Source organism: Siphateles boraxobius, unplaced genomic scaffold, assembly GCF_051911475.1.
Source record: "Siphateles boraxobius isolate OS27281-9 unplaced genomic scaffold, OSU_SipBor_1 8, whole genome shotgun sequence".
Classification (NCBI taxonomy): Eukaryota; Metazoa; Chordata; class Actinopteri; order Cypriniformes; family Leuciscidae; genus Siphateles; species Siphateles boraxobius.
Window position 1 is genome coordinate 29,321,906 of NW_027509208.1, and position 24,147 is coordinate 29,346,052.

Sequence of the window (24,147 nt, forward strand, 5' to 3'; positions counted from 1 at the left end):
CTTACCTTGTTTTAAGAGTTATTCCATAGTCTAAGTTCATATTTTCTGATGCACTTGAGCATTATCCTTGTGGCTGTAAATCAATTAATTTGATGTAACATAGATGTTATACATTTGACTTGAAGATTTGTTTGTTAAAACCCGGTATGGTGTAAAAGGCATCATTTTATTCTGGGAGTTTTTTAAGGCCTGATCACCCTTGAATTTCTCTCAACCTTTTAAGAAGGTAGCATTTTCAGGCTGAAATGGGTAGAGACATTTTGGAGACCCCAGTCAAGTGTATGAGTGAAGTTGGTTGAGTCTTTGGGATTTTGGTGAATTCAGAAGGGGGAGAATGTAATGGGTTGTAAGGACTGGGCTAAGTGGGTGAATCTGAATAACTAAATACATCCGGCTAAAGACCAAAAATCTCTGAATGTAAATTAACCCAAACACACACAAACACACACACATTCCCCCACCAGTGAAGACCACACTCAGGACAGAGCGTGGTGTCCGATTACAAGACATTTTATGACTGATCGGAATGTCCCAAAGGAAGTGGATTCCAAAGCGAAAAGAAACTTCTTTTCTTTAAAAGACATTTAACCAGATATATTCAATGTGTTTTTATGTGTGTCCATTTGCCCATGTCACATTGGAATGACTATGATTTTATCGTAGCTTAAAGTGAATTATAAATACCTTCATTATGCATTTTAAATATAACTGTCTATTCCCATAACTTGTACACATAGTTCTGGACACCTCCAGAATGCTTTCGGTGTGATCAATCAGAATACGTACAGTAATATCCAGTAAAATATAGTTTACTATGTTTTCCATCTTTGGAGTGAAAAGAGACCAAAACTAACATCACTGGTGTTCTTAGATAACGGCGTTTACGACCCAAAGGAATGTTCACAGAACTGTGGCCCTCTCTGAATTCTAACCAAGGAGGAGAAATGAATCCTGTATTCATATATATATATATATATATATATATATATATATATATATGCTATTATATATCCACTTGAGAATTGTATGAACAATGTATCTAAGTTCCCTATTTCATGAGTTGCCTTTTTGTGGTTTGGTCTATGTTTCTCGACAACTCTAATGCGATAATGTTTTAAACTTTGCCAACTAATGTTTAACCAAATCCATTTGTGGCAAGTTTGGTCTCGATAACTCCAATCTTCATTCCCCATTTGTTAATTGACATTACATTTTGCTAAACTTGTGACACATTAGTATTATAAGAATTGTGAAGATTCTGCTCTTAAACACCCTAATTTCGTCGGTTTCAAATGTCTCTCTCTTAGACAAAGAGCAATAAAAACCAAAGTCCCGCCTGTGAAATTCCAACCCTCTAATTGGCCAAGTCAACAGGAAGAGGCCGGATTTCTCCAAGGTGATAAATGACGCTTCCCCCCTCCGCTCGCTCTGTTACTTCGCCTGTCTTTGTGTCATAATGTAAGGTCTCGCCTCCGGGCGAGCTCTTCGCCTTTCTTTTATTTGTTTCTAGTTTAGTTTGTATTTTTCAGTCTTAGATAAGTCTCCGTGTTTAATTCCAATCGACGAGTGAAAAGAACACCGCGTGACATATCTCTTCAGCAAATCCATCTACAAGGGACCTTTAAACGAGCGCGTGCTCGTTTTGAAGGAGAAACGCGCACGTGACCACGTGGCGAGAGACGCACACACGCTTCTTCACCAGCCATGCGAAGATGTGACGTTAACTCCGCGTGATTTCCCCGTAGAGATCTTTATTTCTTTTCTTTGTTAGTCAAAGTTTTGTTTTCCGTAGTCGACTCTGTTCACTTCCACAAAGTGAAACGAACTTAGCCAAACTATTTTCCTTTGGTAATGTTACCCCAAAGACTCGGAAACTCCGTTCAACACGCGCGCCAAGCAGCACCCAGTGACGCTTCCTAAAGGACTCCGCTCACGCACGCGCAGGAATGCCGCTACACAGAGAGACCCAGAAACTTAAGTATATCTCTTTATAGAGCTTCTAAGAAGCATTAAGATGATGTTTTCGTGTTGTTACAGACAGGGGACTGTCAGGGGGAATGTTGCCAATGCTCTCTCTCTCTCTCTCTCTCTTCCTCTTCCCCTCTCACACGTGTTTCCATTGTCCACACTCTATGCATTTCTCGTTCATCGATGCCTCATCGTGTATTGTTGTTTATTATGTTTGTAAATACATATATCCCATGTAACCGTAGTAAATACATAAGTAGTTCTGCCTTATTAAATTCATTATATTCATCTGATTGATGTACTGCCTTTTTGCTCATTTTCAAGTCCCTTAAGTGCCAAAAGATCTTATAGCAACAAGCTTACAAATTAAAGATACTTTAAAGAGTATGTGTTTATAGGGCAGGAAACCCAATTCTTGTGGCCACAGAATTGCTTTTCCTGAAATCCTATAAAGTAAGATGATATTGTGGAGTCCCACAAATATTAGTCTGACAATTGAGCTAATTAATTTAGCCTGTTTTGTAAGACGTGGTCCGTGTAGTTAATTGCAATCAACTTGTGGTTAAGTGCAAGGATACACAGACATGCATGCAGGTAAAATGACATATCATCCCTTATCGGGAGTTTTATTAACATGTAAGACTGATCTAATCCAAACATGTATGAATAATTATTAATTACCAATTATTAATTATGATATGCAAATTCCCCACTGATTAGATCCGCCCCAGAGTCTTTACATAATTGGTGGAGAATAATGCGGGCACATTTTAAACTTGTTTTTGAGCAATTCAGTTTCAATCGATGTCTATATTGTGATTTAATATTGTACGCGCGCCTCGAGTGAGCGAACGCAACGCGAACTCACTGGCTGACTGATTAAAGGCACAAAGCCAGGTCCATTTCAGCACATTAACAGCTGCAAAATAATGTCTAACATTCCTTTTGCCATTGTTAATAGCTAAAAGTAAAACTACAGTTTCATAGTATTAAATTTGTCCAACAAAAGACGAAGAAACCTCTTTTGAATTGTGACATTTTAATGTTAAACTCCCCTGTCCGAACGAGATTCTTCTGTCAGGGTGAAGACTAGATTTAGTGAAACGATGCTCTTTCACTATTCTTAAGAAAGACCTGATATTATAATCGTTAGATTAACGATAAACTCCTGGTTAAACATTGACGTAGCTACTCAATTATAAAAAACCTAAAGCATATTTAATCATAAGTGCTATTTGATAATATGTCATGGGAGTCGAAAAAACAGACGAATATTTCCTGTTTTATTTTGCACGACGCAGCGAAGCAATCCCGACAGATGTGCTTGTTAAAATATAGCACCAAAAAAATCCAAAACCTAAAAACATTTTTAATCACAAGTGCTATTTGATAAATGTTATTTGGATCCGAACGACAGACGTATAATTCCTGTTGTCCATATTAGTGTGTGGACGCGAAGAAATCCTTCCGTGCACACGTGTGTCGAATAGAAAAAACCCGCCGAGGTTTAAAATTCATAAGCGAACACGTGTGAATCATAGCGCTAATTGTTGTATGTGGGAATCGAAAAACCGATGCCTAATTCCTGTTGTCCCTATGTGTGTGTGTAGAAAAAAAATCCTGCCACGCCGTTTTGTGAAATATAGCCGGAAAAAAAAAAACCCGCTGAGATTTTATTTTGGATAAGTGTGATCTTACAAAAAACAAAGCGTCTGCACGCTCAAATTTGAATCACACATGGAAGCAGGCTGGTTGTTATTCCGCTGACAAACACTAGAGGGCAGCACTTAGGCCTAAGTGCTTGACAGTTCTCGAATTACGCACCGCCCCCTGACTTTACCCTCCATGAGCGAAATAGCGCCATCTCGTGGACACTAGTAACGAGGTCGTCTTTTCCTAAACAATCTCTCTCATCGAAATTTCAGATTTTTCCAGTGAATTTCTGAAATTGTGTTTCTAACTTTCAATGCATGTGCAAGTTCCAGTTTTACTAACATGATTTCACTCCCGACTGTGTACACTTATTTTGAATTTGGTTCAAACCACAGTTGAATTTAAAATTTAAAAGTAAGCAGTAGCAGTTTCTGATGACCACTTAGGAGTTATGCGCCCCTTGTGGCCTCCCCCCTCTACGTCAGCTCATCACTTAGTTCCTAACATCATTCTTTTCTGAAGTGGCTTTCTCCCAGTTGGTTTTATTTTGGTTATTATCATTGATACCTCACTGTAGTCGTGATCATCATCAAATATAATGCCAACCTTTAATTTCCTACACTTATTCAAATTTGGTTTGAAACAAACAAATGTCAAGATCAATTTGAATTAAGTCTCCTTTCCTGTTGGGAATGGTTTTATGGCTTTATTTCTATATTTCCTTTTTCAAATTATTTTTAATAATTTTGATTTGATACGTTACGTACTGTATTTGATATGTTATGACAACTGTATCCTTACTATTCTAGAAGTTACTTAACATCTATGCATACACTTGATTTGAATTGTATTTAAACCAGTTTGAATGCAATTTAAATCAAGTTCTCTGTCAGCCAGGTTGACCACTAAGAGGAAGTGGCCCAAGACCACTAAGGGGAAGTGGCTTCCTGCTGCACTTAATCTCTTCTCTGAATGGAGGCTAGGTTGTTCTGATAATTAACATTGTCATAATTCCCTTTTTGTTTGTACCATAATTTTAGTAAAGCCGTTGCCTTTGATTTTTCGACAAAAAATAGACACTCAATTTGATTTAGATAGAGAGAGCTTTAATTCACGTTGAGGTTCACTTGTCCTTCATCCTGTTTTGTGTTTGTAGGTAGAAATTTCTCTCGGGCTGTGGTGATTTGACAGTCATCTCTGCTTGGGGTCCAGCAAGATGGTTCGTCTGACCTGCGTCACCAGCGCTGACTGAGCACGAGTCTCGGACTTTCCTGTATTTCTCCGTTGGTGCAGCCCGCAACACGACATCACCAATTTGGCACTGCCGGTTGCGTTCAAGGTTGGGTTGCGTGAGGGCACACATCAGTACAGATATGCGGAAGGGCCCGGGACACTGCTGTCAAGTGTTTGGGGACGACAGAAAGACCAACCACAATGCTGACTCCAACCCGAATGACCTCAGTTCACCCCAGGGAAACTAGAAAAGGTATTAAATCCATCACTTAGTATTGGCCACAGAATCTAGAGATTCCCCCGGTCATTGAAGTGTTGGCTCCCTCCTACTCTCCGAGCCACAAAGCGCAGGCTTAGGCCTCCTCTTCCCCTGTAACACTTCCTGTGTACTATTAACGCCATTTCATTACAGACCTTTCCATCTTGGATGGTTGCATGTTACTTCAAACTTTGCTATCTTGCCATTGCTGTTTTCTGTTGTGCTCTGTTCCTTTCAGTTCACCTAGAGACAGAACCTATCTGAGACAACAAGGAACGCTGAATAATAGTTTGACAACCAAGCCGTTAGCATCAACAGGTGACCCCTAAGTTACCGCCCCGTTAAAAATCTTTATTCAGGCCCATGCTGACCTACCCAAATTGTCCCACCAAATGATTTAACTGTCGGCATCAGTTAACCAAATTTTCATACGCGGCATAGCCCGTATTATAGCTTGTTAAACGTAGAACGAACTGGGATTTGTCTCTCTGTGTGTGTGTTGTGTTCCTCTCGCCCACAGTGAAGCCAGAATGTTCCGGTCCTACAGTCCCACAACCCGCTGGGACAACCTGGAGACATGGCTGAGATTCATGACACCTCCATTCCTGACCAAGGTCGCCAGTGACTCAGAGCCCCCGAGCCAAGAGCATCGCAGACGTGGACAGGCTGATGGCGCACAAACCAAGCCAAAGCTCCCACAACAAAGACCGGTCAGACACGTCAACCTCACTTGCCAGCTCATCGCACAAGCACGTCTCCACGAAAGGAGCCGCATCGCCCTGGAGCACGAAGTTGCAACGCTAAGGAAGCAAGCCGAGGATGACAACGACCCCGAGCTACAGAAGGAAGTGGAAAGACTTCAAACTGCCCTATCTGATCTTCATCTGCACATAGACCAAAGAGTGCAGTCAGAGAAAAGAACCAGAGAGGAACTCAACGAGAAACTCCGACAAAAGTGAAGCCCCTTGCAAAGAGCAGAGACTGAACTTAAAGAGACTCGAAAGCCACGGCCTGCGAAAGAAACTCGCAAGAGGCCCGTGCTACCATCCACAAGCTCGTTCAGCAGAGACAAGATCTCGAACACGAACTTGACAGTGTTCACACAGAGTTGAAGCCCTCTTATAGACTACAGAAGGACCGGGATGGGGAAACGCACACCACAAAGTTTCCCTGACCAGCCAGTCCGCACCTTTCAGCCAAGAACCCAGAGCTGTACAAGGGGGTGAAAGCCCACTGTTCAAAACATCACCAGCCAGCCCACAAGAACCCCCGTCAGCAGCGAGGGGGGAAGAGCATTTCCAGGAGAGCCCCGGCCACTAACCACGGCATGGCTCCCAAAAGACTTAACAAGCTGGCCAGAAACATCCCTATGTCCACTCCGAACCATGCAGGAGGCAACAACGTGCACGGCACCCGCAGGACATTGACTTTCACTTACAAACTGTTACCAACGTCACCGCGTGGGACAGATTGTACCTGCTCAGAATCACGTCCAGTCGTGATGCGCGCAGCTTCCTCGACCGTCAACCAGAGACAGTCAAGTCGGACTACCAGCCGCTGCGGCAGGCCTTCACTAAAGAATTCTCTGATCCAGAATCAGACCAAAGACTAATCACAGCCATGGACCTCAATCAGTCTGGCATGGAGGATGATTTCAACTTCAGAACTTTGTCTCTCCGAAATCTGCACCCCACAGTGAGTCATCATCTAGACATCCTGGCCTGACCACATAGCATGACTACTCAACAGTTAAAAGAAGCTTACACAAAGCAAAAGACTGTGTCCGAAAAGACTTTGAAAAACCCCACAATCTACTCTGTCTCTGAGCCCTACTCAGAGCTGCCTCTAGAGGGTGCCCCACAACACCATAGCCCAGTTTACAGAGAGTCAAGACCGTTCCAGGCCAACAGAGGGCAGCACTACTGCGATGGTGCTCGTCCAAGACACCAGAGCGAGGGCTTTGACAGATTCTGGGACCTGCAACAACCACCCGACCACCCAAAAGGTGGAGCCACATGGGAAACCGACCAATGGCCCAGAAAGAGCCGAGCCCCATCGACCAGACCATCAAGCCCAGACAGCCCAGAGCGGAACCCCTCTTGACATGCCACTGGTAAGCACAAGTCTGAACCCACATCAGAAAAAAAAAAGTGCCGCCACATCTGAGACAGCTGAGACCCTGAAGTCGCTGAAAGAGCTTCTTCACAAAAGACTTTCCAAAGGAGACAAGAGGGACGAGACGGACATCCTATGTCTAAGCGTAAGACCTGAACCAGGCAACCAGAACACTGCTCGTCAGCCTCAGAGCACAGAGCTAACTGTCACATCACAAAATGACACCATCAGCCAGTCACCACAGCTGACAGCTGCCCAGCCTGAGCAGGACGGCACAAGTTCCCATGTTTTGGCTACCTGCCTCCGCAGCAAACCACATGAGACCGGCCCTAACCGCCCATCGATCACCACACCAGCCCCTACGCTAAGACTCCTGGGGAACCTGATCGAAAAGGGGGGTGGCCCGGAAACTCTACCTAGCCATCACTTTGGAAAATGAGGTGAGCCTGGAAGCCCTGGTAGACACCGGCTCAGACCTCACTTTAATGTCAGCTCAGCCCTTTGAAAGACTCGGCACTAAAGCTAAGAGCAAAGATCGAACTCTTATACCCCAAACGTGACAGCTGAACGTGCAGTCGTACAGCCAGACTCCAAGGTCACAGAGTTCCCAGGAACTCCAGCAGCCATCCATGGGTACACAGCCTCAGCACCAAGTCAAGATTCAAGTTCGCTACCCTGCACCTTCCAGCTCGCCAAAGACCAAGAAATGCTGCTCAACGATGCGTGAACTGAATACAGAAGGCCTCTAACACAGAAGGCCTCCTCAGAAAGGGTCCCTAAGATCCCATTGATTCCGAACTGCAAAACCAGAAGGCACACAGAATGAACACAATGCAAGACTCTGTAAAAGGGTCCCTGATCAGCATAGAACATAGAACTTGTAAAAGTTGATGAAAATGTGTGCTCAAAGAGTTGCAAAACTCTGCATTCGTAAAATTAGAATTTTACTGATTTAAAAATCTTAAATGGACGTGTAAATCTCAACGGCCAACAGACTATGAACGACTCTTTTGAAACAAACAGTTTCTAGATGCTGGTTGAATTGGCACTGCTAAACATTTCCATGACAATGAAAGGTTACAGGAAACACTAGCTCCAAATAAGGCATACGTCACCTTGACGCCATAGTGTAGGAAAACCACCTGAGTTTAAACTACTGTAAACCTACAGGTGTGCATTTGATCATTGCGATCCAAACGGAACACAACATGCGATAAGCATTTTGATCACTGGTTGCTGGCTTGTCTAAATGCAGATAAAACAATAGCTGGAATTGACATCTCTACTGTAAGTGAAAGAGTCTTAGATTTCCAACTAATATAAGTAAGTTCAGCAGTAAAGCGTAAGTCTGTTTGACAAAAAAAAAAAATCTCATCTCAGCAGCTTGTAAACTGTACCGATATCTATCCTGCTTTGGTTAAAGAAATCCAAATTGCAGTATTGCTAAACCTGTTTCTGACAAAGAAAGCTCAGGACAGTGTTATATATACGTAGACCTGGGTGATGCTCCCCTTTCTACAATGTAAAGGCCTTACAAATTATTGTTAGATTGATGTAATTCACCTAAAAATTTTAGCTGCATCTACAATCAGAGAGCTACCTAGCGATCAAAACTGTTCACTCGCTGAAGAGCCAGCGTTTATGCATGAGGGACGTAACTACATAGGCTTAGACAAGCTTTGACTTACAGCAAATCTATTTCCTTACTCTGTAAACAAATAGAATAAGTTGTGTAAAGTAAAGAGAAGAGTTCCATGAGTAAAATTAGCAAATGCCAAAACACATTTGCATTTTACTAAATGTAACATCAAGTTCTTGAAAGACTTAAAGTATAGGCGCCCCCTTTTAACCCGTTTAAACATGCATAACTCATTAAAAAGGTGCAGACATTCTTCAGGTACTGTCGAATTGTTCTGACATGCTCTGGTTCCCATGACAACGACTTGTCACAGGAAGTGCTAACTCGTGATGTCACTTTGTAAACAATCCAGCCTAGGTGGCTAAGCTAACCTAACCTAGCGTCCATCCAGCTTAGGCTAAGCTAACCTAACCTAGCATCCATCCATCCAGCTTAGGCTAAGCTAACCTAACCTAGGATCCATCTAGCTTAGGCTAGGCTAACCTAACCTAACATCCATCCAGCTTAGGCTAAGCTAAATAATAACTTCTACAGTTAGCAGTTAGCATAATTTACTTGAAGCCTTAATTACAGCTGCTGTTTATACAGCCCAAAGTATTCTAGAATACTTTCTTTAACCCCAGTTAGGGTTTGTAATTCTTCACTTTCCGTACTTTCAATTCTGCTCAGCTAAAGTTCACCTTCACTTGTTTAGGCATAGTCCTTGCTGAGCACTGTAGGCTAAATCGCCAATTAAACTTAAGCTTAAGTACATGTAAAATGTGTAGCTAAAGAAGAATCTGTATAGTAATGAGAATTTTCATCAGCATGTTGACTAAACCTTTGAAGGGACACACAGAGTGGTCGTGAACATGCAACCGCTGTAACCCACCATGGAGTGTTGGTCCAAGCGAATTCAAAGTTTAGTCACTAGTGCTACTGACTATTCTCACATTCAGATCATTCCCGCTGTTTTGACCACTCACCTACGTTTTATTTTTATTTTTACTTTAATAATAATAGCAGTCAGCTATTACCTTGTCTTTTCGGTCATCTATATGATCCAATTCCATTTCCTCTCTTGTTGGAATGTGGTTCCATTTCCCATAGGGCCCAGAAAGGAAACAGAGACACCTTTATTTGTGATTTTGTTTATTTTCAACAAGTGCACTCATTTTTATGACCCTGCAACACAAGTAATTTCAACGATTACTAGGGCATAACTATAGTCCTGAGGATTGATAATAAGCATAATTTGAATAGGAAAGCTGTCCTTTTTCCCCCTATCATTCACTTCGTCAAGCCGTAGTGAACCACTACAAAAGTCCAGAGAAATAATTTAGTCATAAGAACCATCTTAAGTCATTTATTTAATCTCGGATAGGCCCTTTCCAGGAAATACTATCGGAACCAACATAAGTCTTAGCCTCCTAACATCCACAGCTAAGATAAGGATACAAGACACACTTCACTAGCTAGATACACGTGAAACGCATAGCTTTATGCTACATTCCTAGCGAACCCATTAAACCTTGGTTCTGAACTTTTAGGGTCATGCATTAGTCTCACCACAAGTGCGACAAAATGTCACAGAGCCTCTGCTTAACCTGACCTTAACGTTCCAGCTTACCAAAGACTATGACAAACAATGGACACTATGAGAAACCACCTCTCATACCCCTCCAACCACCCACGAACGCCGTCTGCACCCACCGACAACCAATGCCCCAGACAACCGACGTCAACCGGCACATGCTGCGTGCACAAGACAACATTCAGCGTTCTGCACCTGATGCCATCTCTGCGCCACAGCTTGTGGTGCCACAGTGCAAAAGGGGGGTCATGCCAATGTATGACCATGACGCACCATGTGCTGCACACCGCAGCACCAGAGACACTTGCAAGACACAGAACCAAGTGGCATACCGGCGTCCTCAAAAGCGGAAAGACTGTCCTAGCCAAGCAAGGACGACACTCGCTGAAATTTTTCCTCTCTTTCTCTCTCCCTTTCACTTTTACCAGGATGCTGCTGTGCCTCCAGCCAACCAGAGGGCAGCCGCAATCGGACATCTCACCAGGTCCGGCATCAGGCATCGTCCTAGCGGAACAACCAGGACTCCTTTTCTGCCGGACCCGCACTCAGAAAGTGTATGTGCCACCTGATCCTCGCAACGCCTACAGAACACAATACAGCTGGGTAGGGGCCGATGGACAGAAGACACCCTCACTCACGCTGAGGCCGATGTCGAGCACATGCTCAACGAACTTGAGAAAATGACTATCACACAAGCGGAGTTAGGTGGACACAACCACCGCTCCAAACAGTTCCGGGGAGCTTTGCCCGGAGCCGCCGCCACTCTGTTTAACACTTGTATGTCCAGTGTGAATACAGTGAACCTAGCCACCGTGAGGCGGCATGCAGCCGAAATCCAGACAGAGATTCCACAGATAAAAGAGCAACTCGCAACACAGAGTGCATCCCTGCAGACCATCGACAAGACACTAAAGGGGATTGTGGTCATTTTCAACACTCACAGCGTTCTGCTGACCCAGAGAGTGAACTCCATGAAACAGCTGTTTACTGTCTTCCAGAATGACTTTGCTCAAACTCAGCTGGTAACAGCCCTGATAATAGACACGCTGCTGGAGGTGAACTCCTCCATTGACAGCCTAGCCATGGGTAGAATTCCACCGCACCGGATACCCTTAAGCCTTGTGCAAACCGTGCTGGCTTCCGCCATCACCACGCCAGCTGTCTCTCTACAAATACACCTTGCCTACTCGCTGGGTAGTGCCAGCCCACTCTGCGTCGACCCCAAGCAGAGAGAAGTGGGTTTTGCTCCGGAACTTACCCATCATAGAGCCAAGCCGAATCTACCGGCTCAAGAACATTGTCAATGTCAGCGAATTGACATGTATCCTATCGACACAGCCCTCCAAGCTTTGTCTCAACTGCCCTACTTAACCACCACACCTGCTGTCCAATCTTGGATTGCGGCCGACCCTACGCTGGGTACCTCCATCAACCACACCCAGACGCTCGACAGTCATCCTGCGCAAGAGGCTCAACGAGGTGCGAACATCTACAGCCAAGCCCACGGGACCCTCAGGAAGAGGGTACCACGCTGGAGGCTGCGTCGAACTTGATCAAGCTGAGCCCTCAGCCTCAGCCTGAGAGCACCTGCTACCCGATCATCATGATTCACCTGTCATCCGTCCATTGTGATGATTGTTGTCCGATTAAGTCCACACAGGGACTTCATCAGACAAAAAGGGGGACTGTAAGGACTGGGTTAAGTGGGTGAATCTGAATAACTAAATACATCCGGCTAAAGACCAAAAATCTCTGAATGTAAATTAACCCAAACACACACACACAAACACACACACATTCCCCCACCAGTGAAGACCACACTCAGGACAGAGCGTGGTGTCCGATTACAAGACATTTTATGACTGATCGGAATGTCCCAAAGGAAGTGGATTCCAAAGCGAAAAGAAACTTCTTTTCTTTAAAAGACATTTAACCAGATATATTCAATGTGTTTTTATGTGTGTCCATTTGCCCATGTCACATTGGAATGACTATGATTTTATCGTAGCTTAAAGTGAATTATAAATACCTTCATTAATCATTTTAAATATAACTGTCTATTCCCATAACTTGTACACATAGTTCTGGACACCTCCAGAATGCTTTCGGTGTGATCAATCAGAATACGTACAGTAATATCCAGTAAAATATAGTTTACTATGTTTTCCATCTTTGAAGGGAAAAGAGACCAAAACTAACATCACTGGTGTTCTAAGATAACGGCATTTACGACCCAAAGGAATGTTCACAGAACTGTGGCCCTCTCTGAATTCTAACCAAGGAGGAGAAATGAATCCTGTATTCATATATATATATATATATATATATATATATATATATATATATATATATATATGCTATTATATATCCACTTGAGAATTGTATGAACAATGTATCTAAGTTCCCTATTTCATGAGTTGCCTTTTTGTGGTTTGGTCTATGTTTCTCGACAACTCTAATGCGATAATGTTTTAAACTTTGCCAACTAATGTTTAACCAAATCCATTTGTGGCAAGTTTGGTCTCGATAAACTCCAATCTTCATTCCCCATTTGTTAATTGACATTACATTTTGCTAAACTTGTGACACATTAGTATTATAAGAATTGTGAAGATTCTGCTCTTAAACACCCTAATTTCGTCGGTTTCAAATGTCTCTCTCTTAGACAAAGAGCAATAAAAACCAAAGTCCCGCCTGTGAAATTCCAACCCTCTAATTGGCCAAGTCAACAGGAAGAGGCCGGATTTCTCTAAGGTGATAAATGACGCTTCCCCCCTCCGCTCGCTCTGTTACTTCGCCTGTCTTTGTGTCATAATGTAAGGTCTCGCCTCCGGGCGAGCTCTTCGCCTTTCTTTTATTTGTTTCTAGTTTAGTTTGTGTTTTTCAGTCTTAGATAAGTCTCCGTGTTTAATTCCAATCGACGAGTGAAAAGAACACCGCGTGACATATCTCTTCAGCAAATCCATCTACAAGGGACCTTTAAACGAGCGCGCGCTCGTTTTGAAGGAGAAACACGCGCACGTGACCACGTGGCGAGAGACGCACACACGCTTCTTCACCAGCCATGCGAAGATGTGACGTTAACTCAGCGTGATTTCCCCGTAGAGATCTTTATTTCTTTTCTTTGTTAGTCAAAGTTTTGTTTTCCGTAGTCGACTCTGTTCACTTCCACAAAGTGAAACGAACTTAGCCGAACTATTTTCCTTTGGTAATGTTACCCCAAAGACTTGGAAACTCAGCACCCAGTGACGCTTCCTAAAGGACTCCGCTCACGCACGCGCAGGAATGCCGCGACACAGAGAGACCCAGAAACTTAAGTATATCTCTTTATAGAGCTTTTAAGAAGCATTAAGATGATGTTTTCGTGTTGTTACAGACAGGGGACTGTCAGGGGGAATGTTGCCAATGCTCTCTCTCTCTCTCTCTCTCTTCCTCTTCCCCTCTCACACGTGTTTCCATTGTCCACACTCTATGCATTTCTCGTTCATCGATGCCTTATCGTGTATTGTTGTTTATTATGTTTGTAAATACATATATCCCATGTAACCGTAGTAAATACATAAGTAGTTCTGCCTTATTAAATTCATTATATTCATCTGATTGATGTACTGCCTTTTTGCTCATTTTCAAGTCCCTTAAGTGCCAAAAGATCTTATAGCAACAAGCTTACAAATTAAAGATACTTTAAAGAGTATGTGTTTATAGGGCAGGAAACCCAATTCTTGTGGCCACAGAATTGCTTTTCCTGAAATCCTATAAAGTAAGATGATATTGTGGAGTCTCACAAATATTAGTCTGACAATTGAGCTAATTAATTTAGCCTGTTTTGTAAGACGTGGTCCGTGTAGTTAATTGCAATCAACTTGTGGTTAAGTGCAAGGATACACAGACATGCATGCAGGTAAAATGACATATCATCCCTTATCGGGAGTTTTATTAACATGTAAGACTGATCTAATCCAAAAATTTATGAATAATTATTAATTACCAATTATTAATTATGATATGCAAATTCCCCACGGATTAGATCCGCCCCAGAGTCTTTACAGGGTATTAATTATAACTTGTGTTTTAAATTTAAATTCACACAAAATCCTAATTGTCCTGTTACATATGTATGTAAGAGAAGAAAATAATTAATTTTCTATATATATCTGAGTTTTGCGTTCGTCGCAGTTGTGACGTCATTGTCGCGTTGTGCGCGCTCTCGCTTCAGTCCGCGGGATGTCTGAGCGGAGCGAAATATGTAATGTGTGCACTCCTGTTCTAAAGAGTGTTATAAGTGAAAATAATCCTTAATTAAGTGATCTGATTTTGTTAAAATGTAAAGGAGTATGTACAAGTATGTGATTTTCCCTTTTGAAGCTGTTTTCCCTGAATGAGTGAAAGTTTAACCGAGTGAATGCAGTATCACGTTGTTAGTATGTTAGTGTGAAAGTAGGCCTGTGAAGCGTGTCTGTTGATATCTTTTCTATGTTCAAATGTTTGAGAGGAGAAGGCTGATTAAAACCACACTACATTGAATGCAACAAATAATTACTGCATTTTTCAATTCATGCAGGTATGGTTATAAATTGTTTTTGTGATTTCTTTGTGTTCAACCGTATTGTTATATAAAATGCTGGAATGTGGGTGATTTAAAGATGTATATTTTATGAGTTTGATAGGTGTCAATGTATATTCAGAGAAATATATATATATATAAATATATATGTAAATATATATATATATATATATATATATATATATATATATATATATATATATATAGTATATTGTTGATACACCTGATGTTATATTAATTATTACTATTTTCTTTATATTTTTTATTACTGTAAATGAGATTGTACATTGTGAGCTCGCTTCAGTCCGCGGGAGGTCTGAGCGGAGCGAGGAGAAGGCTGATTAAAACCACACTACATTGAATGCAACAAATAATTACTGCATTTTTCAATTCATGCAGATAAAGAACCTCTGAACCAGCGTTTCGACTTCAGTCTTTATTCATCACACAACACAACACAACGCAGAGGGGTAGCCGAGTCGTAATAGCAGAGACACGCAAGCCCGAACCGGCTACACAAACACCACTCAGAACATACTCCTTTCTTCAATATTGCAAAAAGCAATACAGAACACTCATCAACGACACAGAGCTCACAACCAAAGTCACTGCTTTGTGCCCAATTCATGCTAAGAAACGAGCATCATGACTCTTCTTCAGAGGTTGGGAGACAAGCATTTCGGAACACATTTCCAAACAAGGAACTATAGAAATGATCCCTGAAAATATACTCTTAACAGTTTATAGAAACTCAATTGGCATTCCATTCTGCTGCGCTTCTCCTCTAAAATGGTTTTGCGTAGTTGAATTTTGTAGGCGCTAAAGTTTACATGACATTTTAGCAGACACATCGAGGCCAAAAGCAGAAAGGACTTCCACAATCTCTTTGAAGCCGACTGTTAAGATATGTGAAATACAAACAACAATCCATAATGTCTTACTTTTTTGCAGCATAGCTACCCGTTTCATGCTTTGTAGTTCATTCGTTGAAGCCAAATTTAGAAAACCTTTAATAGAAGTCACACACACACATTAACAATTCTTTATGTAGACATTTAACTCTTCAGCTGGTTTCTCTCTTGGCCAACGTATGCTTCAGCACCTCATACTGAAGAATTCTGTCCTTCAAACCATCTAACCTTGAGTGTAGCAGAGTTCTCAATTTTATGGTGACCTCCATTAGGCCATCATTGCCTACAGCTGTGGGTGGTTCCAGGTTTGGAGTGTGAGTAGGTGGAAATGTTCATGATTGATTTCTTTTCCTAGCCGTGAGCTTCTCCATTGGTCCTGGGCTCCTCTTTCCAATATTGGACTGCCACAAAGCGTTCCAGAAAAGCTTCTAAAACAATCCACTTTCTCAAAAGGCACAAATGTCAAACAACGCTCAGATCATACCCCTTTCTTCAACATCGACAACAGCAACACAGAAACTTCATCAACGACACAGAGCTGACGTCCAACGAAAAAGTAAAAAACCTACCAACAATTGCTAACTTATGCACTTCAGAAACTTGACATTGATTGTATTCTTAGAAAACTTGCAATGGCTGACCTTGAATGGGGCACGTATCCAAAGCACTCTTTACTCTAAAACCCACTTTTTGCAACTGCTGTCATAGACAACACCCAGTTCCACATTTCAACAAAGTTTGCTGCATAGGACCTACAGATGCAAAAACAAAACAATTACAAAATGAGACTTAAATACCAAACACCACTCAGAACATACTCCTTTCTTCAATATTGCAAAAAGCAATAAAGAACGCTCATCAACAACACAGAGCTCACAACCAAAGTCACTGCTCTGCGCCCAATTCATGTTCAGAAAGGCGCATCATGACTCTTCATCGTGGGTTGGGAGACAAGCACTTTCGAAACACATTTCCATGCAAAGAACTATAGAAATGATCCCTGAAAATATAGTCTTATCGGTTTATAGAAACTCAATTGGCATTCCATTCTGCTGCGGTTCTCCTCTAAAATAGTTTTGCGTAGTTTAATTTTGTAGGCGCTAAAGTTTACGTGAAATTTTAGCGCACACATCGGAGCCAAAAGTAGAAAGGACTTCCACAATCTCTTTGAAGCCGACTGTTAAGATATGTGGAATACAAACAACAATCCATATTGTCATACTTTTTTGCAGCATAGCTACCCGTTTCATGCTTTGTAGTTCATTCGTTGAAGCTAAATTTAGAAAATCTTTTAATAGAAGTCACACACACATTAACAATTCTTTATGTAGACATTTCAGAAACCTGACGTAATTTGAGCACTTAGAAAACATGCTATGACTGACATCGAAATGTGAAATGAACCCGTGTCAGGCCCGTTTTTTCAATAACACCTGATTTTCATATCTGCTGTCTTATTCGAGATGCAATACCACATCGCTGGAAACATTTCAAGTTTTTGCAGTGATATTGTATTGTATCTTGGATGAGACAACGTATGCTTTATACAAAGGATAATGTGATTCGGGCCACAAGACGAGGAGAGGTTTAAACTGCCGCAAAACACAACCACAAGAGAGATGGGAGCCGGGTTAACAGAAATGATCTTTTATTTAGCCAAGAACTTAGGAATTTAAACTGGTACTTAGGTTCCTCCCGGGCTGTGGTATGAACAAACCGGGCTTTGTTCCACACATCTGTTACAATGCTAGGCCACTTTAAAAGGGGAAGACAGAACTGAAGAAAGGCAACATCATTAAAGAAGATTTTGCAAGTCTAACTCTGTCTTCTTACTCTTCAGCTGGTTTCTCTCTTGGCCAACGTGTGCTTCAGCACCTCATACTGAAGAATTCTGTCCTTCAAACCATCTAACCTTGAGTGTAGCAGAGTTCTCAATTTTATGGTGACCTCCATTAGGCCATCATTGCCTACAGCTGTGGGTGGTTCCAGGTTTGGAGTGTGAGTAGGTGGAAATGTTCATGATTGATTTCTTTTCCTAGCCGTGAGCTTCTCCATTGGTCCTGGGCTCCTCTTTCCAATATTGGACTGCCACAAAGCATTCCAGAAAAGCTTCTAAAACAATCCACTTTCTCAAAAGGCACAAATGTCAAACAACGCTCAGATCATACCCCTTTCTTCAACTTCGACAACAGCAACACAGAAACTTCATCAACGACACAGAGCTGACGTCCAACGAAAAAGTCAAAAACCTACCAACAATTGCTAACTTATGCACTTCAGAAACTTGACATTGATTGCATTCTTAGAAAACTTGCAATGGTTGACCTTGAATTGGGCACGTATCCAAAGCACTCTTTACTCTAAAACCCACTTTTTGCAACTGCTGTAATAGACAACACACAGTTCAGCATTTCAACAAAGTTTGCTGCATAGGACCTACAGATGCAAAAACAAAACAATTACAAAATGAGACTTAAATACCAAACACCACTCAGAACATACTCCTTTCTTCAATATTGCAAAAAGCAATAAAGAACGCTCATCAACGACACAGAGCTCACAACCAAAGTCACTGCTCTGTGCCCAATTCATGCTCAGAAAGGAGCATCATGACTCTTCATCGTGGGTTGGGAGACAAGCACTTTCAAAACACATTTCCAAGCAAAGAACTATAGAAATGATCCCTGAAAATATAGTCTTGTTGGTTTATAGAAACTCAATTGGCATTCCATTCTGCTGCGCTTCTCCTCTAAAATGGTTTTGCGTAGTTGAATTTTGTAGGCGCTAAAGTTTATGTGACATTTTAGCGCACACATCGGAGCCAAAAGCAGAAAGGACTTCCGAAATCTCTTTGAAGCCGACTGTTAAGATATGTGGAATACAAACAACAATCCATAATGTCATACTTTTTTGCAGCATAGCTACCCGTTTCATGCTTTGTAGTTCATTCGTTGAAGCTAAATTTAGAAAATCTTTTAATAGAAGTCACACACACATTAACAATTCTTTATGTAGACATTTCAGAAACCTGACGTCATTTGAGCACTTAGAAAACATGCTATGACTGACATCGAAATGTGAAATGAACCCGTGTCAGGCCCGTTTTTTCAATAACACCTGATTTTCATATCTGCTGTCTTATTCGAGATGCAATACCACATCGCTGGAAACATTTCAAGTTTTTGCAGTGATATTGTATTGTATCTTGGATGAGACAACGTATGCTTTATACAAAGGATAATGTGATTCGGGCCCCAAGACGAGGAGAGGTTTAAACTGCCGCAAAACACAACCACAAGAGAGATGGGAGCCGGGTTAACAGAAATGATCTTTTATTTAGCCAAGAACTTAGGAATTTAAACTGGTACTTAGGTTCCTCCCGGGCTGTGGTATGAACAAACCGGGCTTTGTTCCACACATCTGTTACAATGCTAGGCCACTTTAAAAGGGGAAGACAGAACTGAAGAAAGGCAACATCATTAAAGAAGATTTTGCAAGTCTAACTCTGTCTTCTTACTCTTCAGCTGGTTTCTCTCTTGGCCAACGTGTGCTTCAGCACCTCATACTGAAGAATTCTGTCCTTCAAACCATCTAACCTTGAGTGTAGCAGAGTTCTCAATTTTATGGTGACCTCCATTAGGCCATCATTGCCTACAGCTGTGGGTGGTTCCAGGTTTGGAGTGTGAGTAGGTGGAAATGTTCATGATTGATTTCTTTTCCTAGCCGTGAGCTTCTCCATTGGTCCTGGGCTCCTCTTTCCAATATTGGACTGCCACAAAGCATTCCAGAAAAGCTTCTAAAACAATCCACTTTCTCAAAAGGCACAAATGTCAAACGACGCTCAGATCATACCCCTTTCTTCAACTTCGACAACAGCAACACAGAAACTTCATCAACGACACAGAGCTGACGTCCAACGAAAAAGTCAAAAACCTACCAACAATTGCTAACTTATGCACTTCAGAAACTTGACATTGATTGCATTCTTAGAAAACTTGCAATGGCTGACCTTGAATTGGGCACGTATCCAAAGCACTCTCTACTCTAAAACCCACTTTTTGCAACTGCTGTCATAGACAACACACAGTTCCGCATTTCAACAAAGTTTGCTGCATAGGACCTACAGATGCAAAAACAAAACAATTACAAAATGAGACTTAAATACCAAACACCACTCAGAACATACTCCTTTCTTCAATATTGCAAAAAGCAATAAAGAACGCTCATCAACGACACAGAGCTCACAACCAAAGTCACTGCTCTGCGCCCAATTCATGTTCAGAAAGGAGCATCATGACTCTTCATCGTGGGTTGGGAGACAAGCACTTTCGAAACACATTTCCATGCAAAGAACTATAGAAATGATCCCTGAAAATATAGTCTTATCGGTTTATAGAAACTCAATTGGTATTCCATTCTGCTGCGCTTCTCCTCTAAAATGGTTTTGCGTAGTTGAATTTTTTAGGCGCTAAAGTTTACGTGACATTTTAGCGCACACATCGGAGCCAAAAGTAGAAAGGACTTCCACAATCTCTTTGAAGCCGACTGTTAAGATATGTGAAATACAAACAACAATCCATAATGTCTTACTTTTTTGCAGCATAGCTACCCGTTTCATGCTTTGTAGTTCATTCGTTGAAGCCAAATTTAGAAAACCTTTAATAGAAGTCACACACACACATTAACAATTCTTTATGTAGACATTTAACTCTTCAGCTGGTTTCTCTCTTGGCCAACGTATGCTTCAGCACCTCATACTGAAGAATTCTGTCCTTCAAACCATCTAACCTTGAGTGTAGCAGAGTTCTCAATTTTATGGTGACCTCCATTAGGCCATCATTGCCTACAGCTGTGGGTGGTTCCAGGTTTGGAGTGTGAGTAGGTGGAAATGTTCATGATTGATTTCTTTTCCTAGCCGTGAGCTTCTCCATTGGTCCTGGGCTCCTCTTTCCAATATTGGACTGCCACAAAGCGTTCCAGAAAAGCTTCTAAAACAATCCACTTTCTCAAAAGGCACAAATGTCAAACAACGCTCAGATCATACCCCTTTCTTCAACATCGACAACAGCAACACAGAAACTTCATCAACGACACAGAGCTGACGTCCAACGAAAAAGTAAAAAACCTACCAACAATTGCTAACTTATGCACTTCAGAAACTTGACATTGATTGTATTCTTAGAAAACTTGCAATGGCTGACCTTGAATGGGGCACGTATCCAAAGCACTCTTTACTCTAAAACCCACTTTTTGCAACTGCTGTCATAGACAACACCCAGTTCCACATTTCAACAAAGTTTGCTGCATAGGACCTACAGATGCAAAAACAAAACAATTACAAAATGAGACTTAAATACCAAACACCACTCAGAACATACTCCTTTCTTCAATATTGCAAAAAGCAATAAAGAACACTCATCAACAACACAGAGCTCACAACCAAAGTCACTGCTCTGCGCCCAATTCATGTTCAGAAAGGCGCATCATGACTCTTCATCGTGGGTTGGGAGACAAGCACTTTCGAAACACATTTCCATGCAAAAAACTATAGAAATGATCCATGAAAATATAGTCTTATCGGTTTATAGAAACTCAATTGGCATTCCATTCTGCTGTGCTTCTCCTCTAAAATGGTTTTGCGTAGTTTAATTTTGTAGGCGCTAAAGTTTACGTGAAATTTTAGCGCACACATCGGAGCCAAAAGTAGAAAGGACTTCCACAATCTCTTTGAAGCCGACTGTTAAGATATGTGGAATACAAACAACAATCCATAATGTCATACTTTTTTGCAGCATAGCTACCCGTTTCATGCTTTGTAGTTCATTCGTTGAAGCTAAATTTAGAAAATCTTTTAATAGAAGTCACACACACATTAACAATTCTTTATGTAGACATTTCAGAAACCTGACGTAATTTGAGCACTTAGAAAACATGCTATGACTGACATCGAAATGTGAAATGAACCCGTGTCAGGCCCGTTTTTTCAATAACACCTGATTTTCATATCTGCTGTCTTATTCGAGATGCAATACCACATCGCTGGAAACATTTCAAGTTTTTGCAGTGATATTGTATTGTATCTTGGATGAGACAACGTATGCTTTATACAAAGGATAATGTGATTCGGGCCCCAAGACGAGGAGAGGTTTAAACTGCCGCAAAACACAACCACAAGAGAGATGGGAGCCGGGTTAACAGAAATGATCTTTTATTTAGCCAAGAACTTAGGAATTTAAACTGGTACTTAGGTTCCTCCCGGGCTGTGGTATGAACAAACCGGGCTTTGTTCCACACATCTGTTACAATGCTAGGCCACTTTAAAAGGGGAAGACAGAACTGAAGAAAGGCAACATCATTAAAGAAGATTTTGCAAGTCTAACTCTGTCTTCTTACTCTTCAGCTGGTTTCTCTCTTGGCCAACGTGTGCTTCAGCACCTCATACTGAAGAATTCTGTCCTTCAAACCATCTAACCTTGAGTGTAGCAGAGTTCTCAATTTTATGGTGACCTCCATTAGGCCATCATTGCCTACAGCTGTGGGTGGTTCCAGGTTTGGAGTGTGAGTAGGTGGAAATGTTCATGATTGATTTCTTTTCCTAGCCGTGAGCTTCTCCATTGGTCCTGGGCTCCTCTTTCCAATATTGGACTGCCACAAAGCATTCCAGAAAAGCTTCTAAAACAATCCACTTTCTCAAAAGGCACAAATGTCAAACAACGCTCAGATCATACCCCTTTCTTCAACTTCGACAACAGCAACACAGAAACTTCATCAACGACACAGAGCTGACGTCCAACGAAAAAGTCAAAAACCTACCAACAATTGCTAACTTATGCACTTCAGAAACTTGACATTGATTGCATTCTTAGAAAACTTGCAATGGTTGACCTTGAATTGGGCACGTATCCAAAGCACTCTTTACTCTAAAACCCACTTTTTGCAACTGCTGTAATAGACAACACACAGTTCAGCATTTCAACAAAGTTTGCTGCATAGGACCTACAGATGCAAAAACAAAACAATTACAAAATGAGACTTAAATACCAAACACCACTCAGAACATACTCCTTTCTTCAATATTGCAAAAAGCAATAAAGAACGCTCATCAACGACACAGAGCTCACAACCAAAGTCACTGCTCTGTGCCCAATTCATGCTCAGAAAGGGGCATCATGACTCTTCATCGTGGGTTGGGAGACAAGCACTTTCAAAACACATTTCCAAGCAAAGAACTATAGAAATGATCCCTGAAAATATAGTCTTGTTGGTTTATAGAAACTCAATTGGCATTCCATTCTGCTGCGCTTCTCCTCTAAAATGGTTTTGCGTAGTTTAATTTTGTAGGCGCTAAAGTTTATGTGACATTTTAGCGCACACATCGGAGCCAAAAGCAGAAAGGACTTCCGAAATCTCTTTGAAGCCGACTGTTAAGATATGTGGAATACAAACAACAATCCATAATGTCATACTTTTTTGCAGCATAGCTACCCGTTTCATGCTTTGTAGTTCATTCGTTGAAGCTAAATTTAGAAAATCTTTTAATAGAAGTCACACACACATTAACAATTCTTTATGTAGACATTTCAGAAACCTGACGTCATTTGAGCACTTAGAAAACATGCTATGACTGACATCGAAATGTGAAATGAACCCGTGTCAGGCCCGTTTTTTCAATAACACCTGATTTTCATATCTGCTGTCTTATTCGAGATGCAATACCACATCGCTGGAAACATTTCAAGTTTTTGCAGTGATATTGTATTGTATCTTGGATGAGACAACGTATGCTTTATACAAAGGATAATGTGATTCGGGCCCCAAGACGAGGAGAGGTTTAAACTGCCGCAAAACACAACCACAAGAGAGATGGGAGCCGGGTTAACAGAAATGATCTTTTATTTAGCCAAGAACTTAGGAATTTAAACTGGTACTTAGGTTCCTCCCGGGCTGTGGTATGAACAAACCGGGCTTTGTTCCACACATCTGTTACAATGCTAGGCCACTTTAAAAGGGGAAGACAGAACTGAAGAAAGGCAACATCATTAAAGAAGATTTTGCAAGTCTAACTCTGTCTTCTTACTCTTCAGCTGGTTTCTCTCTTGGCCAACGTGTGCTTCAGCACCTCATACTGAAGAATTCTGTCCTTCAAACCATCTAACCTTGAGTGTAGCAGAGTTCTCAATTTTATGGTGACCTCCATTAGGCCATCATTGCCTACAGCTGTGGGTGGTTCCA

The 24,147-nt window shown here is 41.5% G+C and overlaps 6 non-coding genes across 6 annotated transcripts; all 6 read right to left on the reverse strand.

Annotated features, from left to right (window-relative positions):
* Positions 1-15,526: 15,526 nt before the first annotated feature.
* Positions 15,527-15,739, reverse strand: LOC143729990 (small nucleolar RNA U3). Its single transcript, XR_013200233.1, has one exon. It is a non-coding gene; the product is annotated as a small nucleolar RNA U3 (small nucleolar RNA).
* A 978-nt stretch (positions 15,740-16,717) lies between these two features.
* On the reverse strand, positions 16,718-16,931 carry LOC143729951 (small nucleolar RNA U3). The gene has a single exon (XR_013200198.1). It is a non-coding gene; the product is annotated as a small nucleolar RNA U3 (small nucleolar RNA).
* Positions 16,932-18,401: 1,470 nt separating this feature from the next.
* On the reverse strand, positions 18,402-18,615 carry LOC143730278 (small nucleolar RNA U3). The gene has a single exon (XR_013200489.1). It is a non-coding gene; the product is annotated as a small nucleolar RNA U3 (small nucleolar RNA).
* A 1,470-nt stretch (positions 18,616-20,085) lies between these two features.
* Positions 20,086-20,299, reverse strand: LOC143729917 (small nucleolar RNA U3). The gene has a single exon (XR_013200168.1). It is a non-coding gene; the product is annotated as a small nucleolar RNA U3 (small nucleolar RNA).
* Positions 20,300-21,277: 978 nt separating this feature from the next.
* On the reverse strand, positions 21,278-21,491 carry LOC143729953 (small nucleolar RNA U3). Its single transcript, XR_013200200.1, has one exon. It is a non-coding gene; the product is annotated as a small nucleolar RNA U3 (small nucleolar RNA).
* A 1,470-nt stretch (positions 21,492-22,961) lies between these two features.
* On the reverse strand, positions 22,962-23,175 carry LOC143729895 (small nucleolar RNA U3). The gene has a single exon (XR_013200148.1). It is a non-coding gene; the product is annotated as a small nucleolar RNA U3 (small nucleolar RNA).
* Positions 23,176-24,147: the final 972 nt, after the last annotated feature.